The sequence below is a fragment of the Anabrus simplex genome, chromosome 2, assembly GCF_040414725.1.
Source record: "Anabrus simplex isolate iqAnaSimp1 chromosome 2, ASM4041472v1, whole genome shotgun sequence".
NCBI classification, from domain to species: domain Eukaryota; kingdom Metazoa; phylum Arthropoda; class Insecta; order Orthoptera; family Tettigoniidae; genus Anabrus; species Anabrus simplex.
Window position 1 is genome coordinate 586,479,837 of NC_090266.1, and position 12,789 is coordinate 586,492,625.

The following is a 12,789-nucleotide window of genomic DNA, read 5'->3' on the forward strand; positions in this document are numbered from 1 at the left end:
ATGGGTGAAATTTTACTGAGCGTAAATAATTTATTGGCTTAGCGACTGGTTTTACTCCCTGACGACCAAGGTTCAAATACCGCTGATTGAGGTGAAATTACTCCTTGAATTAACACATACCGGGCGAGTTGGCCGTGCGGTTAGGGTCGCGCAGCTGTGAGCTTGCATCCGGGAGACAGTGGGTTCGAACCCCACTGTCGGCAGCCCTGAAGATGGTTTTTCGTGGTTTCCCATTTTCACACCAGGAAAATGCTGGGGCTGTACCTTAATTAAGGCCACGGCCGCTTCCTTCGCATTCCTAGGCCTTTTCTATCCCATCGTCGCCATAAGACCTATCTGTGTCGGTACTACGTAAATCAAATAGGAAAAAAAAAAGAAATATCACACGGTGTTAACATTTCACTTAAAACACCTTGCCAAACCCCAGCACGAGACAGTGTGGCGACACTGACCTCAAAATCATTGGTAAAAACTGCAAAAACTGTGTTAATGTGTTAATGTGTAAAAATGATTTAGAAAGCATTTTAGCATACTTAAATATTGGATATGGACACTGTTAAATCTATATGTATAAAATAACTTGTCCTGACTGACTGATTCATCATCGCCGAGCCAATACTACTGGACATAAAGAAATGAAATTTTGGGGATACATTCATACTAACATGCTCGCTAAGGGAGGATTTTTGGATATTCCTTCGCTAAGGGGGTGAAAAATGGGGTGAATTTTAAACATGAGGATATCTACATCTCAAAAACTGAAAAGTTTACAGGCGTAAAAGTTGGTATTTGGAATCTCCTTTAAAAATAAAGAAACACGTTTTTTTTTGTTAACGGAAATTCCCATTAAGGGGGGTGGGGTGAAAATTGGGGTTGAACACCTTTTATTAGGAGACTTATATCTCAAAAACTGAAGCTGTTACAAACATGAAAATAGAAATTTGGAATTTCCTTTGAAAATAAAGAAACACGTAATTGTGTGTTTTTGGATAATCCGATGAATAGGGGAGGAGTGACAAACAGGGTGAATTTAAAAAAAGACTATGCGAATTATCTCAGACACGTAACATATTACAGATTTGAAAACTGGTATTTCGAATTTCCTGTAAAAGTAAAGAAACATAAATATTTTTTTCGGAAAATCCACTTAAGGGGAATTGAAAAAAGGGGGTGAATTTTTAAAATTAGCGTTTCTACAGTATATCTCAAAAACTTAACATGTTGCAGACATGAAATTCGATCTTTGGTATCTCCTTTAAGAATAAGGAAACACGTATTCTTTGGTTTCAGAAAAACCTTAAAAGGAGGGGTTGGGGGTGAAAGAATTGAAAAATGAGTTGAATTATTTGTATGAGAATGTAAGGGGTAAGGGTTATGGAGGAGCGGAAAGGAACTGGCCACCCTACCGTACGTAAACTCCGGCTCAGGTACACCTCTGTGGAGGTTCGGACCTGCCTTCGGGCAGAACACACCCTTACCTTACCTTACCATATATCTCAAAACTGAATATGTTACAGTCGTGATAATTGGCATTTGGAAGCTCCTTTACAAATAAAGAAACAAGTGTTTTGGTTTTCGGGAAATTCACTTAAGGGGGAGGGTGAAAGGAAGTGAAAAACTTTATTAATTATTTATATGGAGAAACTTATATTTCAAAAACTTAAGGTTACACACCTGAAAATTTGTATTTGGAATCACCTTAAAAAATAAATACGGATTTTTTAGAGGGGGGAGGGAATCAACTTAACGGGCTGGGGTGAAAAAGGAGTTGAATTCTTTTTATGAGGATACTTATATCTCATAAACTGAAGGTGTTAGAGGCATGAATATTTGTATTTGGAATCTTATTTCAAAGTAAAGAAACACATGTTCTTTTATCTTCGGATAATCCACTTAAGGGGGAGTGAATGAATTGAAAAATTATTTGTGTCAGGATACTTATATCTCAAAAACTAAAGATGTTACAAACGTTAAAACTGGTCCTTTTACGAGGATACATATATCTCAAAAACTGAAGATGTTACAGATGTGGGAATAGGTATTTGGAATCTCCTTTAAAAATAAAGAAACATGCATTTATTTTTTTGACTTGAGAGAAGACTGTTTTTCACATGTACAGTTCTATGTCACAAAGACGTCTTAGCTCCAAAAGGTAATACCACAAACATGGTTTACAAAGAATTTCTGGGGTAAATGAAACTCAATTTTTGGGTGAGTTTTTATACTTTCGGAATTTTCAGATAATGTCTTAGTTCAATGCCGAGGAACGATTACATTGATCAAATTACGAAATCCACGCGAGCGAAGCCGCGGGTAATTGCTAGTAAATAAATATAAAACAGACAGTGAGGATAGTTAATTTAATCGTAATAGGTGGAAATTCACCTGCGTTTTTACATTTGGGTGTACCTAGGTATAATGAGGATTAACATGACCATCCTTTCAATTAAACTGGATGATGGTTTCAATTGTTAACTCTACTTCATGACCCACTATTATGATTTTCATTTTATGTAAATGCTGAATATGGATAAAACCATAAATTTTAGGTTCTGCGTTGCGATATACTGGATAACGCTGACTTTCCTGTTAAGAATTATATCGAATGCATAATTGTACAATTAACTTAAAACTTTATGATTGTTGTCCATTCCTCTGCTACGTATTCGTTGCTTCGAATAGCCACTCCTTTCAAAAAATATTTGCGAAGAGGTTAGTAAAACCAAGATGAGCTCCTGAAAGCTTAGTGAGAACAATAATATCCATGCCAAACTTCTGCCGGTAATTGCGCATCCTGTCAGCGGATGACATCAGGTAACAGAAAGTTGCTAAAGGCTTATGTTATCATCGATTTATTTAAGCTAACATCACGTTACTGTTTAATGTTTTACAATGTAATTCATTATATTTTAGAGAGAAGTACGAGGCTAGAGTGAATTTCGTCAACTCTTTCAGGATATGGGGTATTTTCCAGCAAAAGGAAGCGTGTTCCATGGAGCATATTCGAGATGAGGATATTCTATATAGGCCTAATAACCTGTCATTGTATGGGAGACTGTTACTTACGCAGGAGAGGCGATGGCAGTTAGTGGTGTGGGTGGGTAGCTGGAACCAAGGAGATCCGGTGCCTTCGTCTTGATCACGAGTTCGGGATCACCCAGAAACAGCGCCTTACGGAGCTTTCTGCCCACCCAGCTGCTCATGTTGAAGGACGCGTTACCACTGTCTGTTAGCGGTCTGCGTCCTTGTCGATATAGCTCTACTGCACAATAGACTTCTCTCACTCACTCACTCACTCACTCACTCTCTCTCTACACACAATCTGGATCGTAGAATCCGTCTAGGAAACAAATATACAATAATAATCTCCGTTTCTTAGGAAGTCATATTGTCCGTGTTGAGTACACAGTGAGCTACCAATTATATATCTGGAACGCTCTATGGCAAGGGTCCAGAACTTCTGCTCGATTTATCGCTCCAAGTCCATTCATTTGTCTCTCAGATAATCCAGATGTAGGGTACGAATAAAAGTTCTGAGTTTTTGAAAGTTCTTCACTCTAAAAGTATTAGTGGTCGAAGGTATGTTCACGCTATCTTATTATTATGATTATTATTATTATTATTATTATTATTATTATTATTATTATTATTATTATTATTATTATTTCCATCTCCGTAGCATAAAGGTTAGCGCAATTGGTTGCCATCCTCGGAGGCCCGGGTTCGATTCTCGGTACTGACAGAAATTTAAGAAGAGCAGACGGACTGGTATGTGGTTAAAATGGTACATGCGCCTCATCTCCATTGGGAATGTGCCCGGAAAGAGCTTCATCACCTAGGAATGAGTTTACAATAATAATAATAATTATTATTATTATTTACAGTTTGGTTTACGTCGCACCGAGACAGATAGTAGGACTTATGGCGACGATGGGAGAGGAAAGGGCCGGAAACGGGAAATGGCCGTGGCCTTAATTAATTACGGTACAGCCCCAGCACTTACCTGGTGTGAAAATGGGAAAGCACAGAAACCCATCTTCAGAGCTGCCGGCCGATAAAGGGGTTCGAACCCACTAGCTACCGAATGCAAACTCACAACTCCGCGACCCTAACCGCATGGCCAACTCGCTCGGTGTTTTCGCTGTCGGTAACCTCGGCACTTGGTGGGCTAGACTGGTTTGCTCAGTGTATTATTATTATTATTATTATTATTGAATCAAAAATGAAAATGAAAATAATAATAAATTCGTGTGGCTATTTCTAGCCGAATGCAGCCCTTGTAAGGCAGACCAGACCCGCCGATGAGGGTGGGCGGCATCTGCCATGTGTAGGTAACTGCGTGTTATTGTGATGGAGGATAGTGTTATATGTGGTGTGTGAGTTGAAGGGATGTCGGGAACAGCACAAACACCCAACCCCCGGGTCATTAGAATTAACCAATCAAGGTTAAAATCCCCGACCCGGCCGGGAATCGAACCCGGGACCCTCTGAACCGAAGGCCAGTACGCTGACCATTCAGCCAATGAGTCGGACAAAATGAAAATCCGCAGCATGTTTGCAGTCATTCGACCAGGTCAGGAATGGAATGGATGAAGCCCCCATCTAGCGACGAGGAAAGGAACCGTGCCGGCTGCCGAAGCCTGTCGCACTCCTCTGGACAATGATTAATAATTACAGATGAAATGAAATGGTACTGGAGAGAGTTTTTGGAGTGAAAGATGACAGGGAAAACCAGACTACCCGGAGAAAAACCTGTCCCGCCTCCGCTTTGTCCAGCACAAATCTCCCATGGAGTGACCGGGATTTGAACCATGCAACGCAGCGCTGAGAGGCCGGCATGCTGCCGCCTGAGCCACGGGGGCTTTCTATTATTATTATTATTATTATTATTATTATTATTATTATTATTATTATTATTATTATTATTATTATTATTATTTAACTGTCTTCATTTAGGGGTTAGCAAAGTAGCTTCCCACCAGATAGACTGGGTTGAGGTACTGCAACGGGATATATTCAACTTCAGGCAAGAGCATAGAGAAGATAGAAGGAATTAAACCCCTATCTCAGTCACCATACCGAGCGAGTGGCCGCGTTGGTTTGGTTTTCATGGTTTTCCTATTTCAATATGTGAATGCAGTAATATTATCTAACATGCTGCATAGTCAGCAACCACTCACTTCCTTCTCAAACCCAACCAAGTTACGAAGCACACACAGGTTGTTAAATAGATTTGCCATATCCAGGCTGAGTGGCTCATATGGTAGAAGCGCTGGCCCTCGGCGCCCAACCTAGGGGGATTCCATCCCAGATCAGTCAAGTGGTATTCGAAGGCTCATCGTCACCAAAAATCCACCTGAGTTAGTGCTAACACTAAAAGAAAAGGAAATCATAAATGATTGACGTCAGGAAAGACATCTCGAAAGCTGGGCCGAATCGACATCGCAACAAGTTGTGGGAAAAGTGGCAGAGAAGGATTGAGAAACATTAATAAACAAAAAAGAAATAAAGGCTCAGTCTGAATGTTTTAAAGTAATGGAGGTACTGGAAGTGAGTATATATAACCGGGCGAGTTGGCCGTGCGGTTAGGGGCGAGCAGCTGTGAGCTTCCATCCGAGAGATAGTGGGTTCAAACCCCACCGTCGACAGCCCTGAAGATGGTTTTCTGTAGATTCCCACTTTCACACCAGGCGAATGCTGGGGCTGTACCTTAATTAAGGCCACGGCCTCTTCCTTCCCACTCCCAGGCCTTTCCTATCACATCGTCGCCATAAGACCTATCTGTGTCGGTGGGACGTAAAGCAAATTGTACCACTTGGCAATCACCCCTTCTTAACATTAATCGGAAGGGGAGAAAAGGAGAAGTGGTTCGGTTTTTCGAAGAATGAATCAAAGAAAGAGAACGGCCACGAAGGCCGGTAAAATGAGAATCACCATAGGCTTCGCAATCCTAATACCGCCGGGATCAGGAAAGAACACGGGTCGACTAAGGGAAGTCGGATAGGATAGGAAGCCCGTCACCTATCTGCTTTTCCTTTACCTGTTACTTACGGCGGTATTAAAAGTGTTAAATAATACATTTTATCATCGCGTGTTTATGAACGCAGTAGAAGGTAAACCAACTCTGTATGTCAACGCTAGCTCATGTTTCGAACGCAGCACGAATCGAACAGGGCAGTCCCCAAATGGCAAATGAAGCACGTTTGATTACATTGCGTGTTCTCATCAAGTACTTGTCCGATTTTCAAAAGTATTACAACGCTGAATTTGTACTATTTGTAGGCTTAAGACAATGTGTAGATAAGAATGTACTTCCATTTTAAAACAAAGTACCATTATGTCAGAAGGTAATGACGCCATTAAAAAGTACTGCGAGTCCGATTCTGAGCCCCTTGGTACTATTGGTGTCAGTGACAGCAGGATATCGATATCTTGAACGGTTCGCGACTTATTTGAAGAGGACAACTTAGCTGAATGCCCCTGTATATTTCTCTTAATAAAAGTGCCATCCACGGCAGAGATCGACAATTTCAGTTCTTTCAAATATATTTTCATTTCCAAATCACATTAATTGAAATAAATTCCAAACCCTTTGGTAAGTTGTTCCATTATATCCCCCCACCCTTCCCACAAATGTATGTTTTCTCCAGTTATTGTGTCATTGACTTAATGTTATTTTAAACTCATTATCAAAAGTACCTCTCTAAACCCATTCAGTCTTTAATCTCTTTCCAACATTCTCCCAAGCACTTTCCCCCGTATATGCTAAGTATATACCCCCTCTCCGCAACGGAGATCAAGTGCTTTGTATTATATCGGAGGCTTTTAGGGACAATCGGTATCTTGGTATTCCGTCCCGTGAATTTAAATGACAAGTCTGGTTAAATTATTAAAATGGCTACTAGCATCTTCTTATCTTGAACTCACTGACCTGTAATCACAGAACGCTACAAATGTAATATGCAACGTTGAGGATGGTTATCCTTGTTTTGACATTTTCTCGTCAATTAAATATCGGGGCTGTAAATTAATTAATACCGCGGCTCTGATCTTTCCAGTCTTAAACCTAGCAAAAGAAAAAAATCAATTACCGATAGTCTCATAGACTGTTGTAGATGCCACAATGATGTAGTTCAGCGGACAGAACTCATACACACAAAAGTTCATGGTTTTCATGGCCATTACGCTTCCATTCTCTAAATGAATGAACAAGAACTGGATATTACCATTTTAACCATTCATAGTATACCCATTTTTGTTTTCTAAATCAATTTGTAAAGAACAGAGATAAATATGTTATTGCCAAGTGTAGTCATGGAAAATACCACGACCCTCTGTAATAGCTTCCTGTGGTCTATTGACTTCCTTCAGGACCTGACAGAACGTATGAACATAGTCTGACTTGCTGTAGATCGAGTACTGAGGGTTACGGAAGGACTTGACCTTCATTCGGTTGTCTTCCTGCACTTGCCTGTCAACATATGATGTCACTTCCGGACCACAATAAACGAGGAAATGACGATCCAACATATCAACAGAACAAATAAACAGTTCAGCAATACATGAATAGTTCCTTGTCTTATTTTCTTCACCAAGGACTATTTCGTTTTCATTTTTACTCATGTTATTTATCAAGCAAAATGACGATTGCATATTCTTCGCCAGTCCGATCAGACATGCATTATAGTGGTTGTATGACATAGGCTTACATGAACCAGGTATTAATTCTAAGTTCTAAGTTGCGTACTGTACCCAAGAAGTCGATTTACCAGTCAACCGTGAACTACTATAAGGACTTATATGACCTAGACAATATCACCGTCCATGGACTCATGATCGGACCTCGAGGAACAATCCCTAAATTTCTTGTACAGGTATGGGATTCTCTCAGTCTCAACCGGACACGACTTCACGACATCGCTATCGCCACAATACGAGGTTCAGTAACCATACTACGCAACCATCTACATAACATTTGAAAAACCATACATCATGCCACATTCCAAATTCGTTCCAAACTTATTCCTGAGCATTGTGATGGGCATTTCTATCTGGCATACTAGCAAACTTAAAAGACAAAATACTGTGTAGTTGATATACTTTGTCCTTGTGGCAGCCCCCTCATGGGAGAAGTTGTATTAATAATAATAATAATAATAATAATAATAATAATAATAATAATAATAATAATAATAATAATAATAATAATAATAATAATAATAATTTGAATATAGCTGTTCAAATGTGAAGGGCATATATCGTTTTGATCTCTACACGCCAAATAAAATTTAAATTAATTATTTAAGAAAGGAAATAATTTGTTAACGAAACGCTCTGTTATAAGAACAGGTTGCAGTTACGTAACCGTCATGTAACCATAGCCTGTCTGCCTCTTACTCGAAGATCCCAGGTTTGATTCACTGTCAGACCAAGGACTTCAATTTTGGATTGAGAGTTGGAATTGGTTGCAATCAGTAACGATGGAGGAGCTGTTCGATATGAGAAGCTGCGAACCGAGTCATGAAAGCGAAGCAATACAGCTGAGGATGTTGTACGCCTCTCACGTAGCACCCCAATACCACAAGCCATTTGGCTGGGCATCAGTCACCTTGACAAATCAAGGCTCTTAATGGCCTCTATGAGCCACGGATGCAGATTTACATGCAGCCTAATTTCTAGCCGTATATTCTCTTATTATACTTACTCTCTTGCTACGTCCTACTCGTTTCATCCACAGCCGAAGTCTTGGTTTTAGCATGGTACTTTCCACACGATTCTCCTGGGTTCAATTCCAGTATCTGTGATATGACCAAAAACCGAGGTAGCTCTAAACATATGACAACGATCCCAACAGATTTCGAAAGCGTGGTATCTCTTCCGAAATACTGCTCGAATTGAAAGCACCTAGTATTTTCCCGTTTGGTTATTAATAAGGAGAAAACTAAGTATGTGATAAATACGAGACACAGGACTAAGTGGAAAGGCACGGACCAGTTCGAAGGGTATAAAGTAACGGATGAATTCAAATACTTGGGAGGAATGCTAACTGAAGAAAGTGAAGTTCCAGCAGAAATTAAGGCGAGAATAGCAGCAGGCAATAGGTGCTACTGTAGCTTCTTAAATCTTTTGTGCACCTCTGTTATCTCGAGGTATCTGAGGGTTACAGTTTATAAAACAATTATGAAACCAGTAGTTATATACGGCTCTGAAGCATGGACACTACGCAAGAAGTTAGAAATATATTAAATGTAAGTAAGCAAGCAAGCAAGCAAGTCAGTCAGTTGATCAGTCAGTCTGCCTATTCCGATGGGCACAAATGGATATGTGAATCATTTGCTCCGGGAGAAACCTCATTCAAATACTTTCTACAGTAAATTGTGCTCCGGATGTTTCTTTCTGGACTTCTCTTACCTGAAAATATATACCGAATAGACACCACACTTCTTAACGTTGTGGACTTTCCATGCTACAGTTTAGGTACCTAAAGTTACCATATGTTTATTATTATTATTATTATTATTATTATTATTATTATTATTATTATTATTATTATTATTATTATTATTATTATTATGCGTAGGGTAACGGCTAGCACTCACTGCTAGAAAGCCAAGAATAACGGCCGAGAGGTTCCGTCCTGCTGACCACACGACACCTCATAATCTGCAGGCCTTGGGGCTGAGCAGCTGTCGCTTGGCTCTTCGGGGCTGTTGCGCTATGGGTAAACGGTTAGCACTATTAGCTGCCATCCTTGGAGGCCAGGATTCGATTCCTGGTACCAGATTTAAGAGTGGCAGAAGGGCTGGCAGGCCTATGTGGTTGGAATGATACATGTGGTTCACCTCCACAGGGGGTGTTCCTGAAAAGAGCTGCACCACCTCCGGACAAGGACACGAGTTAATTTTTTAGATATTATTATTATTATTATTATTATTATTATTATTATTATTATTATTATTATTATTCACGTAAGTCAAATGGCAATACTTTTGGTTGTACTGACGCAAATTCCTTGCAAACACGTCTATAATCGCTCTTCATATGATAATGAGAGATGAATATTTTTGCGAACGCGTGCAATGTATTACCAAGCCAATGAGGTCCTAGTTACGAATCCACAGGTTGCACGCTCGTCGTGGTGGGAGGATCATCTCAAGTGTTACGAATTATGACACGCACGCGATCTTCCGTCTACCTTCGTTCTAGTCAGCTGGTTTTCCATTGTTGATCTCAACTCACGCAACCTGTCGCGGGGAAATACCATACCGCCTTGGAAGTTATTCGTTAATAAAAGCCAGACTTCACTATTTATGCAATAGTTTCAACGACAGAAGCTTGTGCATTCCAAATTATGGTGTCATTCCTCGGAACGAAACATCTCCGCTCATAACTGGATCTTGTCAGATATTTAGGACCACTTGTTTCTCCAGATTAAACGCGATTTTCAGGCATATGTCTGTGACGCATTTTGTCTTAGAACATCATTTTAATTAATTCAGAAAGCTTTATATTGTGTTTCTCCTATGGTACATTGTCACGACAGAATTCGAGAGATACATCAGACCAAGGGGGATGTTTTCATTCCCCTTCCCGAAGGGAAGGGGCGGGCCACCTAGAAGGTAACGCCTTCTCTCTGGCCAGGAGATTCGGCGGGTTTGGGGGATTGCTGGAGTTGGGAAAGAGGGACGGAGCTTTGTAAATACATCAGATATTCGTCTAATACCATTAGGTATAACAAGTGCTTTCTATTAAAGAGTAAATCTGATCTCATGTCACACATTCGGGCTGAGTGAATCAGACGGTAAACGCCTGTTTGAATCCAAGTTGATAGGCTCGATCCCGACTCACTTCAGTGGTATTTGAAGGTGCTAAAATACTCAAGCCTCGTGAAGAACCCCCGTAGGATAAACATTTATGGCACCTTGGAGTTCGCGAAAACCGTAAAAGTAGCAAATGGGACGCAAAACTACTAGAATTATTAGTTTAAATTCATGTCATTCCCTGCTATCCACTTGTAAATTCCTCACTAAAATATGACAAGTGATTTTCCTCGTGAACAAAAAGCTCAATGCTACTGATCTATGGGCCTTAGATTTTTGGTGAGTTAAATATAATATTTAAAGAATGGATTGATAAATGATGAAGAAATCATTAAGAATCAAGAATCATACAATTGCTAGAGGTTATGCTGCTAACCAAGTTGGTATTTAGCTAGGATCATTGGTCATTTAAAAAATAATTTTGTAAATTATTGAAGATATAACCTATGGTGTATACATTATTTAGTACAATTTTTCACGAACTACAACATCTGTATCTTGTATCAGTATGACAGAGTATGCGAACTTTGTCGCGAACGTCTGATACTGAGGCCCTCAAAACTGAATCATTTCTTTAAAAGTGCGCAAATTCGCATTAAGTATATTTTCAGGGAAATGCGAAAAACTGTTTAAAACAGTTAAAATAAACGAGATTCGGTGTTTCTAACTCATTGACCAGCTATAACTATATGTTGTACCAAATTCTTCGAGTTGAAATGGTTAAAAACACTTTTAAATTTCATTTCTAAATTTCGTGATATACGCCCTTCTAAAAACACAACTTGTGACTTCAAAAGTTCATACAGAAAATAACTGGAATTAATTAAATTAAATTTCACATAAATTTACATAATGACAACAAAGGTAATAATTATATTATGTCTAACAACAACAACAACAGCAATAATAATAATAATAATAATAATAATAATAATAATAATAATAATAATAATAATAATAATAATAATAATAATAATAATAATAATAATAATAACCTTCAGTTTTTACGAAACCATTCAAATTTTCAGTCAGCTAATTTTGTGTAGACATAATATTATCGGAATCAGTAATGCAGTGTAACAGTAATTGGGCCTTATTTCAATTGCCTGCGTACACAAATCTCAGTGAATTCCGGCCTTTGAGAAACAAACTCAAATTTCGATATCCATTACACTGTCAACCAGAAGCATGACAAACGCCAGTTTAAAACCAACCAATAGCTCTGTGTAAATGCAATGTGAAATGAGAAAAAACGAAAACGTACGAAAAGACGAGTTACGCCCCGGTTAAAAAATTGATTCAATTATTCTCTTTATGGCAGTCACTGGTTCAGCTTGGGAGCTTGGGATATCCTCGATCATCAACCCTGTGTACAGGTGAGGATTGAAACTGTCTTATAATAAATATTCCTGTGGATTTTTTGGTAGTACTGTTTCATCATAATCATTTGCGGCTAGGATTTCCACTCTCGGCATACGCCGTGGCCAAAAATTCATCCACGGTCACTATTCTCTTCAGCATTTGCTCGCCTTCCTGACGGTAGCGTACCAAGTGGTCAGAGCGTATGACATACCGTGACCACTTTTGCACGTCAGTGAGTGCACTCATCGTGATGCAATTTTACGCTGATGAAGATCTTCCGGTGAAATTCTGTGGATGGTTCGTTTTTTTTTAAAGCCTGTTTCGGCCTGCAACTCAAGTAGTGTCCATCTTCTGTTCACGTCCATGCACTGGGTGATTACTGCACGTGACACATCAGTCCAGACACTAACAGGTCTTCCGGAACGTTGCACGTCGCTGCTTGTTCACGTCCTTGCTGATATGCTGCTGCCCATCTCGCAACGGTTCGGTACGGAAGGGCATTATTCCCACCAGCTTCCACAAGAGGGGGGGGGGGGAGGTAGATGCACCCCTCTGGAACGCCTAACGGCCTCGTTAATTTTTTGTTACTCCTTGTCTCTGTCAACAT